This window comes from Mesoplodon bidens, assembly GCF_964165515.1.
Source record: "Mesoplodon bidens genome assembly, chromosome: 1".
NCBI lineage: Eukaryota > Metazoa > Chordata > Mammalia > Artiodactyla > Ziphiidae > Mesoplodon > Mesoplodon bidens.
The window spans coordinates 68,878,613-68,903,525 of record NC_138176.1 but is presented as its reverse complement, the minus strand read 5'-3'; the positions used below and the strand labels follow the sequence as shown (position 1 = coordinate 68,903,525).

General features: G+C 41.4%; 1 long non-coding RNA gene across 1 annotated transcript in view; it reads left to right on the top strand.

The window, feature by feature from the left end:
• LOC308617807 overlaps positions 1 to 24,208 on the top strand; it is a 39,198-nt gene extending 14,990 nt beyond the window's left edge. Inside the window, exons 2-3 of the long non-coding RNA XR_014015939.1 lie at positions 19,557 to 19,722; positions 23,999 to 24,208. This is a non-coding gene — a long non-coding RNA (uncharacterized lncRNA). The remainder of the gene's footprint in view (positions 1 to 19,556; positions 19,723 to 23,998) is intronic.
• Positions 24,209 to 24,913: the final 705 nt, after the last annotated feature.

Genomic DNA, 24,913 nt, shown 5'->3' with positions numbered 1-24,913 from the left:
AATCCAGAGTACTGGGGAAGGTAAGCTCAGTGAAAACGTTGCATAATTGGCCAAATGTTACAGACTAAAATTTGTCCGGTAAAGTGGGAGCCTCTGTCTCTACATAGTTCGTAGGGAATTCCCCAAGTTGGGATAATTTTTTTCTAATGGCACTTTACTAACTGCCATGGCTGTAACTCTGCAACATGGAAATGCTTCCACACAGTGAGAGAACATACTAAAATCACTACCGAATATATTTAAACCCTTGAGAGGGAAACAACTGAAGTCCACTTGCCATATCTCCAAGGGTCCTGAGGGGAGAGAAAAATGTCCCATAGATGTATGAATAGACTCTTCTAGGTTATATTTTGAATAAATTTGACATCTCTGATACTCAGGAGGCCACCTTTGGGGATGGCTTCCAGTCATATTGTTTTTCCTTAAGATACCTGTTATCAGTGTTCCAATGAGTTAATTTCTGTGTGTGATTCAAGATTTGTTCTTCTAGGCAATCAGCGAGAACAGGTTGGCCATTAGGACTGAATCCATAGCCTCCTCTTAGAATCAAACCTGCAACTTTCTTTTACCCATTTTTCTTTGTCATGTTGGGTAGCCAACTGTTGAGCCACCATATGTTTATCTTTTATGACTCCAAAAATCTTCAGAGGCAATGGAGTTAGGGCTAATTCTACCAGGAATCTGGAGGACGGCAGACTTAGCAGCAGCAGCCAAGGGATCTCCTTTGCTTTCCTCTATGTTTGCCATAGAATGCCCAGAAGTTTTTGAAATAGGCAAAGATTTAGGCCTCAGGATGGAATCCATAAGGTTTTTTTTTTTTTTTAAGGTTTCTGATGACTTATTATTTATTTATTTATTTTTAACATCTTTATTGGAGTATAATTGCTTTACAATGGTGTTAGTTTCTGCTTTATAACAAAGTGAATCAGTTATACATATACATATGTTCCCATATCTCTTTAAAACATGTTTTAAATCTTCTGCCCAGAAGAGGTCAAGAAAACTTTGTTTCCAGAGCACACCAAAATCATGAACTACACCAAAGGCATATATACTATCAGTATGTATGTTAGTTGTTTTGTCTTTGGCTAAAAAGCAAACTCAGCTAGAGCAAAAAGCTCTGCTTCCTGGACAGAAGTGGCCTCCAATAAGGGTTTAGCTTCTATAGTTTCAGTTAAAGATACTGTAGCATATCCAGCTGTATGTCCAGTTCCGTTCTTTAGATATGATCCATCAGTAAACCAGATTATTTCTGTATTATCCAGGGGTGTCTTCTGTAAATCTATGAGGAGTTAGCAACTGACTGGTCAATGTCAAGCAGTTATAAAGAGTTCCCTTGTATGGAAGAGGGAGAAAAGTAGCAGGACTCAGAAGTGTTGCAGTGAGCAGTAATTACATTTGGAGAGGACAGCAAAAGGATTTTGTAAGAGGTTGGTCTGCTGGTAGACTCTGACTGTGAGATTAAGTAGGCCATTGGCTGAATGGAGAATGCATACTGCCAGTGGGGAGCCCATGACAATTTTCTCAACAGCCTGTAATATGTTTGCTGTGGCAGCAGTTGCTTGCATAGAGGGAGGCAGCTCTTTGGCTGCTGGATCTACCTGTTGACTGTAATATCCAACAGGTCTCTGTCCATGTCATTGGGCTAAGACTCCCAGTGTTTCCTTCTTTCATGTACAAAGAAGAAAGGCAATTTATAATTGGGATGCCCTAAAGCAGGGGGGTCATGGAGGCTATCCTTGATCCTTTCAAATGCAGTTTCAGATTCCTCGGTCCAGTCTAAAGGCTCTGCTTGTTCAGCCTTAAAGACACTGTATAAAGACTGAGTCATAATAAAGAAATTAGGAATCTAAATTCTACAGTATCCTGCTCATCCTAAAAGTCCTTTTAATTATATCTTGGTTTCAGGGAGAGAAAGACAGGATACCTCCAATGCAGTTAGGGTCTAATAGTAGCACCCTGTTTGAATATCACATGTCTAAATACTTCACCTACATTTTAAAAAACTGAAGCTTTTGATATTTTCTGTCCTTTATGTGCTAATTCTTTTTTTTTAACATCTTTATTGGAATATAATTGCTTTATAATGTTGTGTTAGTTTCCGCTGTATAACAAAGTGAATCAGCTATATATACATATATCCCCTCCCTCCCTCCTGTGTCTCCATCCCACCCCTCTGGTGGTCACAGAACACCGAGCTGATCTCCCTGTGGGATGCAGCTGCTTGCCACTAGCTATCTATTTTACAATTGGTAATGTATATATGTCAATGCTACTCTCTCACTTCGTCCCAGCTTACCCTTCCCCCTCCCCGTGTCCTCAGTCCATTCCCTACATCTGCGCCTTTATTCCTGTCCTGCTGCTAGGTTCTTCAGAACCTTTTTTTTTTTTTAAGATTCCATATATATGTGTTGGCATACAGTATTTGTTTTCCTTTCTGACTTACTTCACTCTGTATGGCAGCCTCTAGGTCCATCCACCTCACCACAAATAACTCAATTTCATTTCTTTTTATGTCTGAGTAATATTCCATTGTATATATATGGCACATCTTCTTTATCCATTCATCTGTTGCAGGACACTTAGATTGCTTCCATGTCCTGGCTATTGTAAATAGAGTTGTAATGAACCTTGTGGTACATGACTCTTTTTGAAGTATGGTTTTCTCAGGGTATATGCCCAGTAGTGGAATTGCTGGGTCGTATGGTCGTTCTATTTTTAGTTTTTCAAGGAACCTCAATATTGTTCTCCATAGTGACTGCATCAGTTTACATTCCCACCAACAGTGCAAGAAGGTTCCCTTTTCTCCACACCCTTTCCAGCATTTGCTGTTTATAGATTTTTCGATGATGGCCATTCTGACCGGTGTGAGGTGGTACCTCATCGTAGTTTTGATTTGCATTTCTCTAATGATTAGTGACGTTGAGCATCCTTTCATGTGTTTGTTGGCAATCTGTATATCTTCTTTGGGAAACGTTTTTTTAGGTCTTCTGCCCATTTTTGTATTGGGTTGTTTTTTATTTTTTGATATTGAGCTGCATGAAATGCTTGTATATTTTGGAGATAAATCCTTTGTGATTTGCTTCATTTGCAAATATTTTCTCCCATTCTGAGGGTTATCTTTTTGTCTTGTTTATGTTTTCCTTTGCTGTGCAAAAGCTTTTAAGTTTCCTTAGGTCCCATTTGTATATTTTTGCTTTTATTTCCATTTCTCTAGGAGGTGGGTCAAAAAGGATCTTGCTGTGATTTATGCCAAAGACTATTTTTTCTATGTTTTCTTCTAAGAGTTTTCATAGTGTTTGCCCTTACATTAAGGTCCTTAATCCATTTTTACTTTATTTTTGTGTATGGTGTTAGGAAGTGTTCTAATTTCATTCTTTTACATGTAGCTGTCCAGTTTTCCCAGCACCACTTATGGAAGAGGCTCTCTTTCCTCCATTGTACATTCTTGCCTCCTTTATAAAAGATAAGGTGATCATATGTGTGTGGGTTTATCTCTGGGCTTTCTATCCTGTTCCATTGACCTATATTTCTGTTTTTGTGCCAGTACCATACTGCCTTGATTACGGTAGCTTTGTAGTATAGTCTGAAGTCTGGGAGCCTGATTCCTCCAGCTGCATTTTTCTTTCTCAAGATAGCTTTGGCTATTCAGGGTCTTTTGTGTTTCCATACAAATTGTGAAATTTTTTGTTTTACTTCTGTGAAAAGTGCCATTGGTATTTTGATTGGGATTGCATTGAATCTGTAGATTGCTTTGGGTAGTATAGTCATTTTCACAATGTTGATTCTTCCAATCCAAGAACATGGTATATCTCTCCATCTGTTTGTATCATTTTTAATTTCTTTCATCAGTTTCTTAGTTTTCTGCATACAGGTCTTCTGTCTTCTTAGGAAGGTTTATTCCGACATATTTTCTTCTTTCTGTTGCAGTGGTGAATGGGAGTGTTTCCTTAATTTCTCTTTCAGATTCTTCATCATTAATGTATAGGAATGCAAGAGATTTCTGTGCATTAATTTTGTATCCTGCTACTTAACCAAATGCATTGATTAGCTCTAGTAGTTTTCTGGTAGCATCTTTAGGATTCTTTATGTATAGTGTCATGTCATCTGCAAACAGTGACAGCTTTACTTCTTTTCCAATTTGGATTCCTTTTGTTTCTTTTTCTTCTGATTGCTGTGGCTAAAACTTACAAAACTATGTTGAATAATAGTGGTGAGAGTGGGCATCCTTGTCTTCTTCCTGATTTTAGAGAAAATGGTTTCAGTTTCTCACCATTGAGAATGATGTTGGCTGTGGGTTTGTCATATATGGCCTTTATTATGTTGAGGTAATTTCCCTCTATGCCTGCTTTCCGGAGAGTTTTCATCATAAATTGGTGTTGAATTTTCTTGAAAGCTTTTTCTGCATGTATTGAGATGATCATATGGTTTTTATCCTTCAGTTTGTTAATATGGTGTATCACATTGATTTGCATATATTGAAGAATCCTTGCATTCCTGGGATAAACCCCACTTGATCATGGTGTATGATCCTTTTAATGTGCTGTTGGATTCTGCTTGCTAGTATTTTGTTGAGGATTTTTGCATCTATGTTCATCAGTGATATTGGTCTGTAGTTTTCTTTTTCTGTGACACCTTTGTCTGGTTTTGGTATCAGGGTGATGGTGGCCTCATAGAATGAGTTTGGGAGTCTTCTTCCCTCTGCTATATTTTGGAAGAGTTTGAGAAAGATAGGTGTTAGCTCTTCTCTAAATGTTTGATAGAATTCACCTGTGAAGCCATCTGGTCCTGAGCTTTTGTTTGTTGGAAGATTTTTAATCACAGTCTCAATTTCAGTGCTTGTGATTGGTCTGTTTGTACCAGGAAGAAATAGAAAACAGTCTTGGAAGGTTGTACTTTTCTAAGAATTTGTCCATATCTTCCAGGTTGTCCATTTTATTGGCATATAGTTGCTTGTAGTAATTTCTCATGAGTCTTTGTATTTCTGCACTGTCAGTTGTTACTTATTTTTCATCTCTAATTCTGTTGACCTGAGTCTTCTCCCATTTTTTCTTGATGAGTCTGGCTAATGGTTTATCAATTTTGTTTATCTTCTCAAAGAACCCGCTTTTAGTTTTATTGATCTTTGCTATCGTTTCCTTCATTTCTGTTTCATTCATTTCTGATCTGATTTTTATGATTTCTTTCCTTCTGCTAACCTGGGTTATTTTTTGTTTTTGTTTTTCTGTCTTTAATTGCTTTAGGTATAAGGTTAGATTGTTTATTTGAGATGTTTCTTGTTTCTTGAGGTAGGATTGTATTGCTGTAAATTTCCCTCTTAGAACTGCTTTTGCTGCATCCTATAGGTTTTGGATCATTGTGTTTTCATTGTCATTTGTTTCTAGGTATTTTTTGATTTTGACTTCTTCAACGTTCTCTTGGTTATTTAGTAGCATATTGTTTCACCTCCATATGTTTGTATTTTTTACAGTTTTTTTCCCCTGTAATTGATATCTAGTCTCATAGTGTTGTGGTCAGAAAAGATACTTGATACGATTTCAATTTTCTTTAATTTACCAAGGCTTGATTTGTGACCCAAGATATGATCTATCCTGGAGAATGTTCCATGAGCACTTGAGAAGAAAGTGTATTCTGTTATTTTTGGATGGAATGTCCTATACATATCAATTAAGTCCATCATGTTTAATGTATCATTTAACACTTGTGTTTCTTTATTTTCATTTTGGATGATCTGTCCATTGGTGAAAGTGGGGTGTTAAAGTCCCCTACTATGATTGTATTACTGTAGATTTCCCCTTTTATGGCTGTTAGCACTTGTCTTATGTACTGAGGTGCTCCTATGTTGAGCGCATAAATATTTACAATTGTTATATCTTCTTGGATTGATCCCTTGATCATTATGTAGTGTCCTTCTGTGTCTCTTGTAATAGTCTTTATTTTTTATTTTATTTTATTTATTTATTTATTTTTTTTTTTGCGGTATGCGGGCCTCTCACTGTTGTGGCCTCTCCCGCTGCGGAGCACAGGCTCCAGACGTGCAGGCTCAGCGGCCATGGCTCATGGGCCCAGCCGCTCCGTGGCATGTGGGATCCTCCCGGACAGGGGCACGAACCTGTGTCCCCTGCATCGGCAGGCGGACTCTCAACCATTGCGCCACCAGGGAAGCCCAATAGTCTTTATTTTAAAGTCAATTTTGTCTGTTATGAGAATTGCTACTCCAGCTTTCTTTTGATTTCCATTTGCATGGCATAGCTTTTTCCATCCCCTCACTTTCAGTCTGTATATGTTCCTAGGTCTGAAGTGGGTCTCTTGTAGACAGCATATATACAGGTCTTGTTTGTGTGTCCATTAAGCCAGTCTATGTCTTTTGGTTGGAGCATTTAATCCATTTACATTTAAGGTAATTATTGATATGTATTTCCTATTACCATTTTCTTAATTGTTTTGGGTTTGCCTTTGTAGGTCTTTTCCTTCTCTTGTATTTCCTGCCTAGAGAGGTTCCTTTAGCATTTGTTGTAAAGCTGGTTTGGCGGTGCTGAATTCTCTTAACTTTTGCTTGTCTGTAGAGGTTTTAATTTCTCCATCGAGTCTGAATGAGATCCTTGCTGGTAGAGTAATCTTGGTTTTAGGTTTTCCCCTTTCATCCCTTTAAATATGTCCTGCCAGTCCCTTCTGGCTTGCAAAGTTTCTGCTGAAAGATCAGCTGTTAACCTTATGGGGATTCCCTTGTATGTCATTTGTTGCTTTTCCCTTGCTGCTTTTAATACTTTTTCTTTGTATTTAATTTTTGATAGTTTGATTAATATATGTCTTGGCATGTTTCTCCTTGGATTTATCCTTTATGGGACTCTCTGCACTTCCTGGACTTGATTGGCTATTTCTTTTTTCATGTTAGGGAAGTTTTCAACTATAATATCTTCAAATATTTTCTCAGACCCTTTTTTTTTTTCTTTTCTTCTTCTGGGACCCCTATAATTCAAATGTTGGTGCATTTAATGTTGTCTCAGAGGTCTCTGAGACTGTCCTTCATTCTTTTTTCTTTATTCTGCTCTGCAGTAGTTATTTCCACTCTTTCATCTTCCAGGTCATTTATCCATTCTTCTGCCTCAGTTATTCTGCTCTTGATTCCTTGTAGGGAATTTTTAATTTCATTTATTGTGTTGTTCATTGTTGTTTGCTCTTTAGTTTTTCTAGGTCCTTGTTAAATGTTTCTTGTATTTTCTCCATTCTATTTCCAAGATTTTGGATCATCTTTACTATCATTACTCTGAATTTTCTTTCAGGTAGACTGCCTGTTTCCTCTTCATTTGTTTGGTCTGGTGGGTTTTTACCTTTCTCCTTCATCTGCTGCATATTTCTGTCTTCTCATTTTGCTTAACTTACTGTGTTTGGGGTCTCCTTTTCACAGGCTTCAGTTTTGTAGTCCCTGTTGTTTTTGGTGTCTGCTCCCATTGGGTAAGGTTGGTTCAGTGGGTTGTGGAGGGTACTGGTGTCTGTGTTCTGGTGGGTGGGGCTGGATCTTGTCTTTCTGGTGGGCAGGGGTGCGTCTGGTGGTATGTTTTGGGGTGTCTGTGAACTGAGTATGATTTTAGGCAGCCTCTCTGCTAATGGGTGGGGTTGTGTTCCTGTCTTGCTAGCTGTTTGGCATGGGGCTTCTAGCACTGGAGCTTGCTGGTTGTTGGGTGGAGCTGGGTCTTAGTGTTGAGATGGAGATCTCTTGGAGAGCTCTCACCGATTGGTATTCCATGGGCCTGGGAGGTCTCTGGTGGTCCAGTGTCCTGAACTCAGCTCCCCCACCTCAGAGGCTCAGGCCTGACACCAGGCTGGAGTGCCAAGACCCTGTCAGCCATGTGGCTCAGAAGAAAAGGGAGAAAAAAAGAAAGAAATAAAAAAAAATAAAAAATAGATAAATATAAAGAAAAGAAAAAGAAGAGAATTAAAATAAAAAGTTAAAATAATTAAAATAAAAAAGTAGTAAAAAAAAAAAAAGGGCACCCAAACCAATTAACAAATCCACCAGTGATAACAAACGCCAAAAACTATACTAATATAAACAAAAATCAGAAACAAATCAGTCACAGACAGCAAACCCCAAGTCTAAAGTTGGTGCCAAAGTCCACCGCCTCAATTTTGGGTTGATTCACTGTGTATTCAGGTATTCCACAGATTCAGGGTACATCAAGTTCATTGTGGGGATTTAATCTGCTGCTCCTGGGGCTGCACAGAGAAACTTCCCTTTCTCTTCTTTGTTCACACAGCTCCTGGGGTTCAGCTTTGGTTTTGGCCCGACCTCTGCATGTAGGTTGCCCTCAAGCTTCTGTTCCCACCCAGACAGGATGGGTTTAAAGCAGTGGTTGATTTGGGGGCTCAGGCTCACTAATGCCATGGGGAGGGAGGGTTATGGTAGTTATAATTGGAATGCAGGGCGAGCCTGTGGCAGCAGAGGCTGGAGTAACGTTGCAAGAGCCTGAAGTGTGCCGTGTGTTTTCCTGGGGAATTTGTCCCTGGATCACGGGACCCTGGCAGTGGCGGGCTGCACAGGCTCCCAGGGTGGGTATGGGTAACGACCTGTGTTTTCACACAGGATTCTTGGGGGCTGCAGCAGCAGCATTAGGGTTTCATGCCCATCTCTGGTGTCTGAGCTGATAGCCATGGCTCATGCCTATCTCTGGAACACATTTAGGCAGTGTTCTGCCCTCTGTGGGTAGACAGGGAAGGAATCCCCTCTCCTTTTGCACCCTGAAACAATGGTCTCTTGCCTCTTAGGTAGGTCCAGAGCTTTTTCTGGACTCCCTCCCAGCTAGCTGTTGTGTACTAGCCCCCTTCAGCCTTTGTTCACTTAGCCAACCCCAGTCCTCTCCCTGGGATCTGACCTCCGAAGACCGAGCCTCAGCTCCCAGCCCTCACCCATCCTGGCGGGTGAGCAGACAAGCCTCTCAGGCTTGTGAATGCTGGTTGGCACTGATCCTCTGTGCAAGAATCTCTCTGCTTTGCCCTCTGCACCCCTGTTGCTGTGCTCTCCTCCGTGGCTCTGAAGCTTCCTCCTCGCCAACCCCCATCTCTGCCAGTGAAGGGGCTTCCTAGTGTGTGGAAACTTTTTCTCCTTCACAGCTCCCTTCCAGAGGTGTAAGTCCTGTCCTTATTCTTTTGTCTCTGTTTTTTTCTTTTTTCTTTTGCCCTACCCAGGTATGTGGGAATTTTCTTGCCTTTTGGGACATCTGAGGTCTTCTGCCAGCGTTCAGTAGGTGTTCTGTAGGAGTTGTTCCACATGTAGGTGTAATCTTGATATATTTGTGGAGAGGAAGGTGATCTCCATGTCTTATTCCTCCCCCGTCTTGAAGTCCCCCCCGCCATGCTAATTCTTCTATCAAATGAAAGCTGTCTTAAAGTGTCCTGGTTTCTTGCAATAATGGCATACATACTTAGGAGTACCAAGAAAGGCTTCAAATTTTGGTTTGGTGGACAATTATTTCAGCTGAAAGTTTGAGTTGAGCCACTTGGATCTGAGAATCCATGGCTCTGGTAGCTTTCTCTTTAGATTTTTGGGCAAGAGCATGAGAAAGCTGTGCAACTAGAGTAGCACATTCACGAGGTCTCAGAATAACTCATGTTAAGGAATGTTGTTTAACTAAGGTACTTAAAGTATCTTTTAACCCTGTTGTAAAGGTAGAGTTAAATAGACTGACATTAAGGACCTGACAGATGAAACCGCCAGAGTTTTGGATTTTTCAAAATGGCCGTAACCAGACACTTTCATCAGGCTCATGCATTGTTGAATAACACACCAGTCAACAGACTTAGGAAATAGTTGAGAATTTGTGGAGATCTTTAGCCAACTTTTAAACATCTGCTTGTCCCCTTGTGCCCACTCTAAAAAAATCATCAGTAGGATCTTTCCAGTCAATAGCTTCCATCCCTACTTTAGACATAAGCTCTCCCACAAGCGGATGTATTGGTTGATATTAATCTGAGTAGGCAGGCTGATATATTTCAGTGAGGAGATCAGATTGTCTTGGATACTCAATGGAATCCTCTTAATATTGGGAAGTCCTTAGCAATACAAGTAATTCTGCCTTAGTCCAAGGGGTATATGATTGTTTTGGTGCCATCCTCACTGGACCTGGCTTTAAATGGGACAGTCATTACTGGAGGGCAATGTGGCTAGCCTTCTGTGTGGGATCAATTTCGGTGTTATCAAAGGAAGTTCAGGAAGACGGATAACAAGGAGAGCCTTGTGGTGGAGACTGAGAGGAACAGCAAGGAGCAGAGGGAGGCAGGGAGGGAGGGCTCTCAGAAGCCTTAGAGGATTTTTCTAATTTGCAAATCCTTTGAGATAATTGAGTTAGTTTCTCTGAGGGAAGCAATAGTAGATTCAGTATTTTGTTTGGAGCCCTCAAAATTCCTGCTGAAATATACCTTGCATTCTTCTTGTGGTGTTCTGTAGCTTTTTTTTTCCAAATGAGCGTGCAAATAAACTCTCTTAGGAATCTCAAACGAGCAGCAAGTGGGCCAACAGTTTCAAGTTGTCATGGGTGATCTTAGTCCAAAGCAACAAATTGAGAAGAGGAGGGCCTGTAAGTTGTAAACATAAGATGAGCCAGAGTCCTGGACGGCAGCTGCCCATAAGCAGTGCCCTTAGAAACCAAACTCCCTGTAACTGAGTACTCTCGAAGATGAAGGATTCCCTTTCCAGATAAACTCAGCAACAGAGGTCACCCAAATAAAGGCTTAGAACCTTAACCAAAATGGGAGGCTTGGACCAAGATGACCTACCCCTATGACCCAAAGCCACCAAGGAAATGATGGAGCAAAAGGGACTGTTGTAGGCACCTCACTTGTGTCTGGGGCAGCCCTTGGAGGTAGAGGTGAGTCACTTAGACTTGGTGGTGTCAGAAGCGGGAGCCAAAGAGTCAGAATCGAGGCACTCATCAAAATGTGCCTTGATAAGCAGGATCAAGTCTTCAAAGAACAAAGATTTTTTGGAGCCTTAGGAACTACAGGAGACACAAATACCAGATGATCTCATTATATGTGGAATCTTAAAAAGAAAAAAAAAAAGTTCATAGAGAACAGATGGGTGTTTTGCCAGCAGTGAGGGTCAGGGGTAAGTGTAGGCAAAACAGCTGAAGAAAGTCGAGGTACAAACTTGGAGTTATAAGTCATGAGGATGCAATGTACAGCATGGCAACTGTACTTAATACTGTATTGCATACTTGAAAGTTACTAAAAGAGTAAACCTTAGACACCATCACAAGAAAATTTTGTAACTATGTATAGTGACTAGATGAATTATAATGATTATTTCACAACACTCATATTGAATCATTGTGTTGTACATCTGAAACTATAACATTGTACATTATTAATACCACAGTACACAGGAAGGAAAGACAGGAAGAAAGGTGAAACCTTGACCACAGGGGGAGCTTTTCAAGGATGGGGTGACTGATGATACACACAGGAACCTTCTAGGGACAATAGAGAAACACATTTACCAGAAGGAGGGTTTTCTCTTGAAGTCAGAAATGGTCCACTCTACCTTTCTCAATCATTTGGCTGACACTTGGAGGGTGGCCTAATTACTACATCCCAGGGTGGTTTTTGTTCTACTCTGGAATGTCTCCCACTCTGTCTTGCCTGAAGGTAAAAGCGAAGTTCACAACCTAACGTTGAGTGGTGTTAACACGCAATGGTCCACACTGCACTATTTACTGTGGAAATTAAACCAGTCTTTCCTGGGAGAAACTAGTACTTCAGGAGGAACCACAACTCCACGAGGCAGTGCTGGATGACAAGATTCTCTCATGGACAGCTTCTGAGCCAGTTAGCAAACAATACCCAAACCTCAGGGCTCTACAACAGACTGTCCGTTCTCATCCTCACAGGTCTGGGGGTCGGTGGGAGCAGTTCTGTGCATGTGCGCTCCTCTGAGACCCAAGTATGTTTAATGGTCAAGTTCCACTGAGGATTTCCAAACAGGGAGGTGCTTTGTTGGGTTTGCCCTGTTATTTCTTCATCTGCTCTATGGGAGTGAGCAGTCCAACTACACAAAGCAGTCAGATTTGAGCAAGGAGGAACTTGATGGCACCATACAAGAGAGGAGCCACATCCAAAAGAACTATGTAGTTATGAACCTTTTCTAGAAATAACCCTCGATCTTGCTCACTGCAATGTTGTTTTTGCAATTTGCCTGGACAGGAAAACATTCCCTCTTTTCCACTTTCGGTTGCATCAGGACCAGGTCAGGTACTCTATTTAGAGTGAACTGAAATCCAATCTCTTCTCGTATATTAACCCAGGGACAGATGCCTGGCAACTTAAAGCAAGTGCCAATGTGTTTAAGTGGTTCCCTCTTACTTAAGGGATCATAAGGAAGGGGCTTGCCAGTGACACAGTTTCCACACCCCCTCATCTACCACAGGTTGCTCCTACCTTGGGAGAATAACTATGCCTCCCTTCCTGCAGGAATGGTCAGCTGAGCCGTTCCAGCCTGCTCGAGTTCATGTTTATTCCTTTCAGTTTCTCTGACGTTCTTTCTGTGAAGGAATAAACTAGAGATTGATTGAGGGGACCATCAATTCAAGGGCCGAGTTATCCCAGGCTGTGAGTCTGAAAAGAAGCCATTATAGGGAAAATGTGGGTTCTGTCTGGTTTCGTACCACAACTGGTCTAGTCAAGGATGGAGAGTGGGATAAGAGAAGAGATTTCACCTCAGTTATCTGTTTTTGTTTATCTGGAAGTGATAATCCATTTCTGAAGGATAGTTTCATTGTGTAAAGAATTTTTGTTTGAAAATCTTTTTCAGCATTTTGGACATGTGGTTCTAGTGCCCTCTTGTATCTATGATCTCTGAGAAATAGGTTGTTAATCTTATAGAGGCTCCCTTGTAGGAGAAGAACTGCTCTTCTCTTGCTCTTTTCAAGGTTATGATCTCTGAGAAATAGGTTATTAATCTTATAGAGGCTCCCTTGTAGGAGAAGCACTGCTCTCCTCTTGCTCTTTTCAAGGTTCTGTCTTTAAACAGTTGGACTATGATGAGTCTACCTGTAGATCGAGTTTATCCAGTTTTGGAGGTGATTGAACTTCTTGGTTGTGCCAAATGTTTGGTCATCTTGGGAAGTTTACAGCCATTTCTTCAAATATTCTTCTCTCCTTCTTGGACTACCATTATGTATATGCTGGAATACTCGATGCTTATATTCATAAGTATCTGAGGCTCTGTTAATTTCTTATTTTCCCAGACTATAACCTCGATCAACCTATCTTCAAGTTTGCTGATTCATTCTTCTACCAGCTCATGCCTGCTATTGTGTCCCAAAAGTGAATTTGTTATACTTTTCAACACCAGAATTTATATAGTTCATTAAAAATCATTTCTATTGACTTTCTCTAATTGATATGACATTTGTTGTCATGTTCCTTTACACATGATTTCTTTTACCTCTTTGAAAGTATTTAAAATAACTCACTTAAGTTTTTTTATGGTAATTACAAACCTGGATTTCCTCAGGACAGTGTCTACTGACTAAATTTTCCCCTGTGTATGAGAATATTTATTTGTATGCCTCAATTTTGTTAAATTGGATATTTTAAATGATGGACAGATCTGGAGATCAGATTCCTTTACCCCCAGGGTTTGTTTTCCTGGCTTTTCTGACTGATTATGCAAGATCTTAATTCTGCATGTTCAGCCATTTAACTGTTATCTTAATCATCTAACAATTGACAGCTGTTTCCTTAAATGCTTTGGACCAACAAGTCTTCCAGTCGTGGATGAAATGCTGTGTATGTGGGGCACAACTTTAATTATCTGGCAGTTGTAACTCTGCCTTAGCCTTTACTCTCCACTGTGAGAGCCTCAAGGTCAGCAAGAAGTAAGAGATTAGGGATTTCTTGGATCTTTTTTGGTGTGTGCACAGCTATGCACCTATATGTGGCTTTCTGAAGTCCCAGAAATAATGCTGGAGCTTTTTTCAAAGCCCATATGAACATCTCCTTCCTTTCTTTCCAAGTTTTTTTTTCTTTTTTTCCCTATCATCCTCTTATCTCTTAACACAGATGTAGCATTACCAGATGGGTCAAAAATTTTTTTTTTTGATAAGAACATTGGGAATAGTACTGTTTTCAGTGATCCACCTCTAAGTAAGGTCAACTAAAGCCAATCCCAGAATAGGGCTTTTACTGGGTAGTGCTAGACAGGTCAAATTGTCCTAATTTCAGGGCAAGGGATTATTATGAAGATCCAGACTCAATTTGCCCCTACAAAGGCTGATAGGCTGACATTTTTTGCAGTTACAATGGTTGTGAGGCTGTTGGTTTTCAAGTCTACTGTGGAATTGGGGAAAAGACTGGAAAAAGACAAGTTAGAATGCCGAAAAGCTCACTGTTCTTAGTAATTATTAGGTACATTTTTTTCTGGAATAAACACTTTGGATTGTTGCAAGCATCTGGTTAACTTCCAGAATACTGGAAAAATTAACTGACAGTTTTGTCATTTTGCTCACTGCTTTTATGTAGGAAGATCTTTAGAGATCCTTACTCTACCATTCTGGAAGTGCTTATTCCACTGTGCTCACATTATTGGGGAAAATTCTTACAAAACTATTTTGCTTTGACTTCTGATCGCAGGTCTCTGTGTGTAGGGATTGTGTGTTGCACATCATGAGACCATACTGGATAGAGCCTTGTGGGTGTTTTGCTCTTGTCTACTTGACATCTCTATTCCTTTGTCTCAATAAGGGGTTCTTTTCCGTCCTAGAGTACTTGGGATGCTCAAGGTGATGTTTCGCATTATACAGTTGCCACCTGGAAAAGTTAGCTCTTCAACTTGCCCCAGACAATTATCACTGGAACTAGATTACATGGGGAATATTGACTGTTGCCTCAGGGCACTGTCTTCTCCTCAGGGTTCTGAAACACTTGGCTCTCTGCTCTGAGGAGGCTGTGATGTCTCAAGGGGTAGCATCGTACATTCACATGGAGGAAGCAAAGGACTGAATGCAGAAAGTTTGTAACTAGGTATCCTCTGCAATTCTTTAAATGGATGCTTTTGACAGAAGTAAGGTTGTTCCAGACAGGCTGGGGACAGTGCCTCAGATTGTCGACATCAACACCTTCTCTGAGAAGGTGGGGGACCAATCCAAGATCTACGGAGCAGACAGCTCTGAAACTATTCCTGCCACCATAGTACCATGTGCTGGGCTTAACTTAAGTGAGGCACAATTATGAGCCAGAAATGCTTCCACTGAGAATGTAACCAGTGGACATAGTACTTGCTCTTGGTCCTCAGTGATAAGATCGCTGTGCTTCTGAGGTGCTCTGTGCTCTGGCTAACCCACAGAGGGAGGCAGATCAGAGCTTGGACAGTTGGCATCACAAGGGGTTGAAGTTGCTCTTCAGCACCATGAGATGAGATGTCTGAGGTTGAAAGTGGCTCCTCATTTTGATTCTGAATTCCGTTCTTCCTCAGAAATCAGAGCTGCAAAACGAGTCTTACTCAGTTGGGAGCTGTCTCAATGATGACTTTTTGCAGCTCCTATCAACGGAGCACCCATCAGGGCTGCTTGAAATGGGGAATGTGCAGTATGCCTGACGCTGAGCATCACTCTGAGACTTTGAAAGGGCTGAAAAACAGATTGAATCAGGAGCTCGCAGTGGGTTGCAGGCAGCAGGCATGTTGCTGTCCTCCAGGCTGTGCCCAAAACAAGTGGGCACAAAGAATGTGGCATGGATCATGCCTAGCCTCTGCCACTCATTCATCCCAGAAGAATGTCAAACCTCTTAGGCTTTCCTTTCAGAGAAAGAGGGATGGGCTCTGTACCTATGGAGTAAGGCTATGATGATTCCATAGCTGAAGTCCCAACATCCATCTTTTTATGACGGTGGCTTTTCCTCTCCTACAAATAGATTCTTCAGATTAAGTACTGCCTCCATTTCTACTTCCCAGTAGTACCTGACAAAAAATGTCTCAGAACTCTGATAATGGGATAATATTTTACTTTCACTGGATTCTAAGTATTGTTTTACTTAAGTCTCATGTGTTTTAAATCTGCTATAAGATGCATGTGCATTGTTTAATGATCTCTGATTAGATCTGCCTTAGATGATGAGATTTTGTAAGTCATATGTTGAAAGAAATCTACAACTCATTTTTTTTTCATTGGGATAAAATGGCTGCTCATGTATTAGGTTTCTAGACCTGCATGATTAGTTTAATGTCAACTGGTGGTACACACCTCACTTTCTTAGTTCATGGGGAGAAATATAATCTGAGAATTTAACTTTTTTACATTTATTATTTGAAGAATATCCTTCTCTCTGGGTTCTAGAACAGTATTTATTTGATTTGAGCATTTTCTGCTTTTTTTGGTGGGAAGAGTGTAATTCTTCTAACATTCTTCCAACTCTTTCAACTCTCATCCTCTGTAGTGATACCTGGTTTCTTGTGTGCTTTCTTCCCACTGAAAACAGGGTTGAATCAGTGAGAAGAGAGCAACATGTTCTTAAAACCCTCTTCTGCTTGCAGTCCTTGGCAGAATCTAATCCAGGAGTGTGGTTGAACCTGATTCTCTCCTGACTCTCTAACGGTAATGTTTCAAAAGCAATTTTAATTGGACTTTTGCCTACAGGGATGTATGCATATGGGTGAGGGAGGGGCAGGTTGGGACCCTCATCATCCAAGCCCCTACTGGGTAAGCCTAGGTCCTCCTTTCATTCTTATCTTCCTGACAATCCTGATCCTTTGATCTCAAAGTTCCTTCTCTTCCCAGAGTACTTGAGATCATCCAGGTGAGGTTTTTGACCTTCTTGCTTCTATGGAAGAGTGTTTTTGTATCTCTTACCCCAGGCAAGACCCAATGGATGTTGATTACAGGCACAATGTTTATTTTGGCCTGGGTCATCAGGGTCACCTCCCACACCTCTGGCTCTCAGACTCAGGGTGTTTGGGTTTCTTCCCTTTGGTGTGCTGAAGGGCTGAAGTCAGGAACACATTGATGTGAGTCTGAGTTTTCTCCCAATGTGTCAGGCTGTTCTCCAGACTCTCAGCTGAACCTGGAGCTGCAAGCCAGGTTGCCTGGAGAACTTGTCACAGCTTGTCCTCTTTATGGAACCTGGACTCTGACATTCCTTAGTGTGGTCAGTGGTTTGAGGGAAAACTGAGTGGAAATCAAGATAGGAATTCATCTTGTAATCCTGCTGTAATGTTAGAGTTAAATAAATTGACAGTGTTAAATAAACTGGCAGCATTATCTGTCAGGTCCTTAGTGTCAGAAATTTGAAAATTTTTTCAAAATCGCTGTAATGATCATAGACTCTTTCATCAGGCTGTTGATGCATTTTTGAATAACATGCCAGTCATTATGACTAAGAAATAGAATGGGAATTTGTGGAGATTATTAGCCAGCGTTTGAACATCTGCTTGTCCCCCTGTGCCTACTCTAGAAATATCACCAGTAAGATCTTTCCAATCAACATCTTCCATCCGTTCTTTAATATATCTGCTTGTGTGTGAGGTCCTGTCTAATGATATAAATCTGAATAGCCAGGCTGATATGTTTCAGGGAGGAGGCCAAATTGTCTGGCAAACTCAATGGAATCCTCTTCAACATTGGGAAGTCCTTAGCATATAATTCTGCCTTAGTCCAAGGGGTGTATGTGATTGTTTTGGGGCCATCCTCACTGGACCTGGCTTTAAAAGGGGCTGTCATTACAGGAGGGCAATATGACTAGCCTTCTGTAGGGGGGGGGTCAATCTCAGTGTTATAAAAAGTTCAGAGGCAGATGGACAGCAAGGAGGAGAGCCTTGTGATGGACACTGAGAGGAAAAGGAAGAAGCAGAGGAAGCCAAGGAGAGAGAGCTCTCAGAAGCCTCAGAGGATTTTTCCAATTTGGAAATCCTTTGAGATCATTGCGAGTTGGTTTCTCTGAGAGAAGCAATAGTGGATTCACTATTATGTTTGGAGGCCTGAAAATACCAGTTGAAATATGATTTGCATTCTTTTTGTCCTGTTCTAAACCTTTTCTCCAATTGAACATGCAAATAAACTCATTTAAAAGTCTCAAATGAGCCGAAAGTGGGCAAACAGTTTCAAGTTGTCATAGGTGATTTAAATCCAAAGCAACAAATTTACAAGAGGAGGGCCTGTAGGTTTTAAACCTAAGATGAGTGACTTCTGCACAGCAGTTGCCCTTTGGCAGTGCCCTTAGAAACCAAACTCCCCATAAGGGAGTACTTACCACAATGAAGGATTCCCTTTCCAGATAAAGCCTGCAACAGAGGATACCCAAGTAAAGGCATTTAGTACCTCTGCCAAAATGGGAGTCTGGGACCATGAGTAAGTCATGACCCAAATCACAAAGAAATCACAGAGTCCAAGGGACTCTTATAGGGGAATTATTCCCCTTTGGGGCTGCTCTGGAGGTAGAAGTGAGTCACTTTGGTTCCTGCTTCTAACAATCAGATTCAAGTCTGCAAAAAACAAAGAGTTTTATTTGGAGCCCTGGGAACTACAATTTGGGCAACAAAAATACCATATGATCTCACTTATATCTGAAATCTTAAAAAAACATATGGGTGTTTTGCTAAAGGCGAGGTATGGTATAGGCAAAATGGCTGAAGAAAGACAAAAGGTACAAACTTCCAGTTATCAAATAAGATGTGAGGATGTAATGTACAGCATGGCAACTATACTTCATACTTTATTACATATTTGAAAGTTGCTAAGAGTAAACTGTAAAGTTATCACAAGAAAAAAATTCTGTAACTATATATAGTGACCGGTGTTAACTAGACTTACTGTGATCATTTCACAATACATACGAATATTGAATTATTATGCTGTACATCTGAAAAGAATATTGCATGTTAATTATACCAAATACTTGGGAGGAAAGGAGGGAAAACCTTGATAACAGGGTGGGGCCCTTCAAGGGTAGGGTGACCCATAATACATACAGGAATCTTCTAGGAACAATAGGGAAAGACATTTACCAGAAGGAGAGTTTTCTCTTGAAGTCAGATATGGTCAACTCCACCTTTCTCAATCATTTGGCTGACACTGGAGTGTGGCCTAGTTACTGCATCCCAGGTGTTCTTTGTTCTACTCTGGAATGTGTCTTACTCTCTTGTCTTGCCCAAAGGTAAAACTAAGTTCACAACCAAATGTTGTGCGGTATTAACAAAATTAACGGAATCAGCTGCACTGCACTATTTACTATGGAAATTTTATTACCTTATGCTGAGAGTTTTGCTATCTCCTCTTGCCTCTCATGGGAAGTTGCAGCTGGTCATAATCTTCTGGTAGAATCTCAAAACTTGAGGGTACATCTACAGACACTTCTCAGCCTACCACTGCTCCAGGTTGTGTATGTTGGTGGGGAGAGAAGAGTTATCTCATCTGCCTTTGTATTCCAGGACCGTGCTCATGACTTCAACCCTGGCTGTAGAGTCCCTGAGGAGGGTCAAGTTAGACAGCTCACTTGTATTCAAGTGTAATCCTTTGTTTCTACAAAGTGATGCATTTTCCAGCAAGTTTATTTCTTTTTTTCTCTCATAGAAAGAAAACCAGCGAAAATGCCTAGTGGAACCTATCACTTATCCAATAGTAGATCCTCAGAGTAGCATTTTCAAGTGAAAGCCTCCTACTTTATTGAGGAAAAACCTTACCAGCCTGGATGTCATCTTGGGAAATCCACCAGTCCTCTAAGTAACTAAAACAACAGGTAACTATTTACATGAAAAACAAAGCTTGATAGTCAGTGTTATATGACCAATAATCCTCGTTTATTCCCAGAATAAATACTTTAAGTGGATGTACAAAATGAAAAACTAAAATGGTCATGTTTTTCAGAAGAATCCATTTCTGTATAAAACTTGTCTGTTTAGCTGCCAATTCCATCCTGGATACGTAGGTGAAAGAATGCTGTAGGCTCCCACCTGGTTTCTAGAGAATATGAAGTTTGGCAGTAAAGTCCAGAGGGCTTCTGTGCCAGGCTGTCTTGTCCAGGAGTTTTTTGTTTTGGGTGCCCACCTGACTTCCTTTAAGCCCATCCTTCCAGGGAGAAACTAGTACTTGAAGATGAACCACAACTCCATGCAGCAGTGCTGAATGACTCAAAAGCTGTCTGTGAGAGAATCTTGTCAGCCAGCACCCAAACCTCAGGGGTCTGCAACGGGAACTCTTTGTTCTAGTCCTCACAGGTCTGGGGGTCGGTGGAAGCAGCTCTGTGCGTGTGCACTCCTCTGAGACTCAAATATGTTTAATGACCAAATTCCGCTGAGGATTTCCAAACAGGGAGGTGCTTTGTTGGGTTTGCCCTGTTATTTCTTCATCTGCTCTATGGGAGTGAGCAGTCCAACTACACGAAGCAGTCAGACTTTGAGCAAGGAGGAACTTGATGGTCCCATACAAGAGAGGAGCCACATCCAAAAGAACTTTTTAGTTATGAAGCTTTTCTACAAATGACCCTCAGTCTTGCTCACTGTAATCCTGTTTTTTCAATTTGCCTGGACAGAAAAACGTCCCTTTTTTTTTCCACTTCGATTGCATCAGGACCAAGTGCAGGCACTCTAAATAGAGTCAACTAAAACCGAATCTCTTCTTGTGTATTGACTCAGATGTCTGACTCCTTAGAGCAAGTGCCAAAGTGCTTAAGTGTCTCTCTCTTACTTGAAAGGATCATAAGGAAGGGGCGTGCAAATGAAACAGTTTTCCACACCACGTTGTCTACCACAACTAGCACCTCTCTTGAGAGGAGAATAACTATGCCTCCTCTCCTGCAGGAATGGTCAGCAGAGACAGTCCAGCCTGCTTGAGTTCATGTTCATTCCTCTCAGTTTCTCTGTGAAAGAATAAACTAGAGATTGAGGGGATGATCAATTCGAGAGCCAAGTTATCCCATGCTGTGAGTCTGAAAAGAAGCCATTATTGGGAAAATGTGGGCTCTAGAATTACCCTGTTTTGTAACACAACTGGTCTAGTCAAGGATGGGAAAGTGGGACAAGGGAAGGGATTGTCACCTCAGCTTCTGTTCATCTGGAAGTGTATTAATTTATGTTTGAAGGATAGTGTCATTGGGTAAGGAATTCATGAAAGTCATTTTCCTTCAACATTTTCAATGAGCTTCTAATGCCTTCTGGTCTCCATGGTGTCTGAGAAATCAGCCATTAATCTTATTGAGGCTCCTTTGTATGTGATGAGCTGCTTTTCTCTTGATACTTTCCATGTTCTTTCAGCAGTTGGCCTGTGATGTGTCTAGTTGTGAGTTTATCCTACTTTGGAGTTCATTGAGCTTCTTGGATGTGTCAAAGGTTTGATCAGTTTGGGAGGTTTACAGCCATTTCTTCGAATATTTTTTCTGCTCTTTTCTCTCTATCCTCTCCTTCTTGGACTACCATTATGTTCATGTTGGTATGCTTGATGCTGATATTCACAGATGTCTGAGGCTCTGTTAATTTCTTTCTGTTCAGACTAATCTCAATCAACTCATCTCCAAGTTAGTAGATATGGGCTGGTGGAAGAATGAATCTGCAATTGAGCTTTTCAAGTGAACTTGTTTTTGCATCTTTCAACTCCAGAATTTCCATATGATTCTTTAAAAACTTCTATTGATATTTTCTACTTGATGAGACATTGTTCTCATACTTCAGTTTTACATATGATTTCCTTTACTTTTTGAATGTCTTTAAAATAGGTGATTTAAGTTTCTTTTACAGTAAGTAGAACATCTAAGTTTCCTCAGGGACAGTGTCTACTGATTTGAATTTTTCCCGGTGTATGGGCCTGTTTGTTTTGTTTTTTGGCATGCCTCAATTTGTTGTTAAATTGGATATTTAAAATGGGCAACTATGGACATTACTGGCAACTCTGGAGATTAGATTCCTCTAATCCAGACTTTGTTGTTGCTGATTGTTTAGTGACTTTTCTGAGTAATTCTGCAAGGTCACAATTCAGTGGCTTAATTGGTAAGCCACTGAACTCTCTGCTCAGTTACCTTAATCACTTAACAATTAAAACAGCTAGTTCCTTAAACGTTTTGGACCAATAAGTCCTCCAGTTGTGGATGAAGTGCTGTGTATGTGAGACACACCTTTAATTATCTGGCAGTTGTAACTCTACCTTAACCTTTACTCTCTACTGTGAGAGTCTCAAGGTTGGCAAGAAGTAGGAGATTAGGGCTTTATTAGGTCTTTCCTGGGTATGTGCACAGCCATGTACCTGTGTGTGGCCTTCTGAAGTCCCAGAAATATTCTGGAGCTTTTCAAAGTACCCTATGAATATCTCTTTCCAGTCTTTCAAGTTTGTGATTAGCCTCTGAAAACACTCATGGCTGAATCAGCGAAGAGAAAAACATGTTCTTAAGTCCCTTCTCTTGCTTGCAGTCCTTGGCAGAACCTAACCTGGGTGTGTGGTTGTGTCATCAGTGTTAACTCCCACACCTCTGGCTCTCAGACTCAGGGTGTTTGGTTTTCTTCCCTTTGTGGTGAAGGCCTGAAGTCAGGAACCCATTGATTTGAGTCTGAGTTTTCTCCCAATGGATCAGGCTGTTCTCCAGCCCCTCAGCTAATCTCAGGTGAAGCTGCAATCCAATCGCCTGGAGGACTTGGTACAGGTATGTGCCCCCTATGGAACCCTGGCTCTGACATTCTTTAATGCAGTGAGTGGGTTGAGGGACTACTGAGTGAATGTCAAGCTAGGAGTGCTCATTGCTTGACGTTCTTGTGCAGAAACAGATTCTGTAGCCTATTGGCCACCAGAAGTTATGTGCCATGTGATGGTGCTAGGTGCCCACGCAACTTAATGAGCAGGCATTTTTGTCTTGTAGTGTTTTCTAGATGAGCAGATGGGTTCCTCATTAAAGTGCCTCCATCTGAAAATCAGTTGTGCCTCTCTTGAGTAGTAGCAGCTTGCATTATTTCAGGAGAGATTTTTTTGTTAAAGGTTTTCTGATCCTGGAGGCATCTGGTATGTTTCAGGAGTGACTAGATCAGAAACACAGAAATGAAAGATATTTCATTTCTTTCCCATTTTTTGTTCTCACAGTAGCCAAGAACCTGACATGTATTCCTAGGTCCAGTGAGGATAAAGCAACCATGATTTACAAGTGAATTTGGATCAAAATCTGCAAACTAATAAGGATGATACTTTATGCTGATAGTTATAAATTACTTTCCAAGCAACTGACCACCTGCAACTCTCACAAAGTTCTCTCTAACCCAGAGGACCAGATGAGCTGCCCAATGCACAGCAGGCCCCCTGCCCAGTGCCATGGAGGGGACCCTACAACTCAAATGTGAGAAGCTCTTGAGCATTTATCTTAAATCTTGGCAGGGACATGTGAGGGTTCAAAATGAAAGCACTGTCATATTAACTTGTTTCTGCTTTCCTTATATAATCATTCAGGACAGCGACAACCCAAGGGATTATTAAAATGCTGTTTCCCTCAAATCCAGACTCAAGTCTTTCCTCTCTTGATGCTCAGAAATGTGTGAGACTTTCGGGTCTGACTGATGGGTCCTCTGGGGTAATTGCCTCTCAGCCCTTATCTGCACAATGTAGTTGAGCTCATTGAGCTTGGTCCCCTGGACTCTCCTGACCCAGAACACGAGTGCAACCCCTGTGTGTGGCTCTCGGAATTGCATACCTTGGTACACTGAGGAGGACCTTCTTATGGGCATGGCACATGGGGCTCTGATTCCTGGGCTGAGCGCTAAATCTGACCTGATATTCCCAGCTCAGTGTCCAGTCTTGATATCTTTCCTGATGGGGCTCAAATGCTGCTTTTATGGCCACAAGAGTTACCAATCTCATCCAATGTATAAGAATTTTATACAGAACTAGGCTTTGCCAAAGTAGGGGGCCTTGAGCATCTTTCACTGTGCACTTCACCTTAAGTCCAATCAAATGCCCTTCTCTTGCATATAGTGAAGAGAAATATTGAGTTTCCGCCTGACTGGCATGGAGGATGCTGAGTTGTCTATTCGGGGTTCTATTTGCAGATGGTCCTGCGGTGTGGGCTCTATGCAGGGAAATGATGGGTCAGCAGCAGCTGGTCAGCACCACCAAGAGCACTCCAGCTGCCTCAATAATAGCCCTCAGAGAACCCAGCTCCAGAGCATAAGCTGCTACCCAGGGAGGAATTGCATGGTAACCAGATGCTGTCAAAGAAGATTCCTGAGTCCTGCTTTATCTGGTGAAAGAGGCAGCAACTCCAGGTGAGAGGTGTAAATCTGTCCCATCATCATCTAAGAACATTCTCCTCTGAGAGTTTTTCTAGCTTGGACATTAATCATTTCCAGACGGTTCTTTGGAGGCCCCAGTGGTCAGCAGTCACTTAAAATACTTAAAAGCAAGCATCTCCCTTCAGAAGAGTTGTGATATTACAGCTCCAATACCATACTACATATAAGTCATGACAGTCCTGTGGATCTGAAGAATGCCCTCATTCACTAAGCCATGGCAACACATGCTAGAACCTCCCAAGGGGTGGGTGGATGCTTGGAGTCACGTGACGGGAGCATCCTTTGGAATCCTGAAAGTCACTGCCCAGCCCAGTGAGCAGCTCTGCAGTGAGAGGCACTTCAAGTTTCACTTTAGTATTTTCATCAAGGTGCCACACTTGTGCAGGATCATTGCTTAACCTGGACCTTGCAAACTACTCAGCAGCCTAGTTCCAGAGACTGAAATGTGAAGTCCACTTGTCACAGGCTGCCTGCACTGTCATCCTGCCCCCAACCTACCTCTGACCTTTATTCTCTCTGGTCTGGGGAAGCAACTGCATGTGGACAGTTCTGGAGCCAAACTCTTCTATGTTTGGACAAGGAACAGCTGTCTTGTCAGTTTTAGCAGGGTGGTCCATGACCCCCATCCTTATGTGACCCCTGGATTGTGGAGCAGATCATGGACTCTCCTAG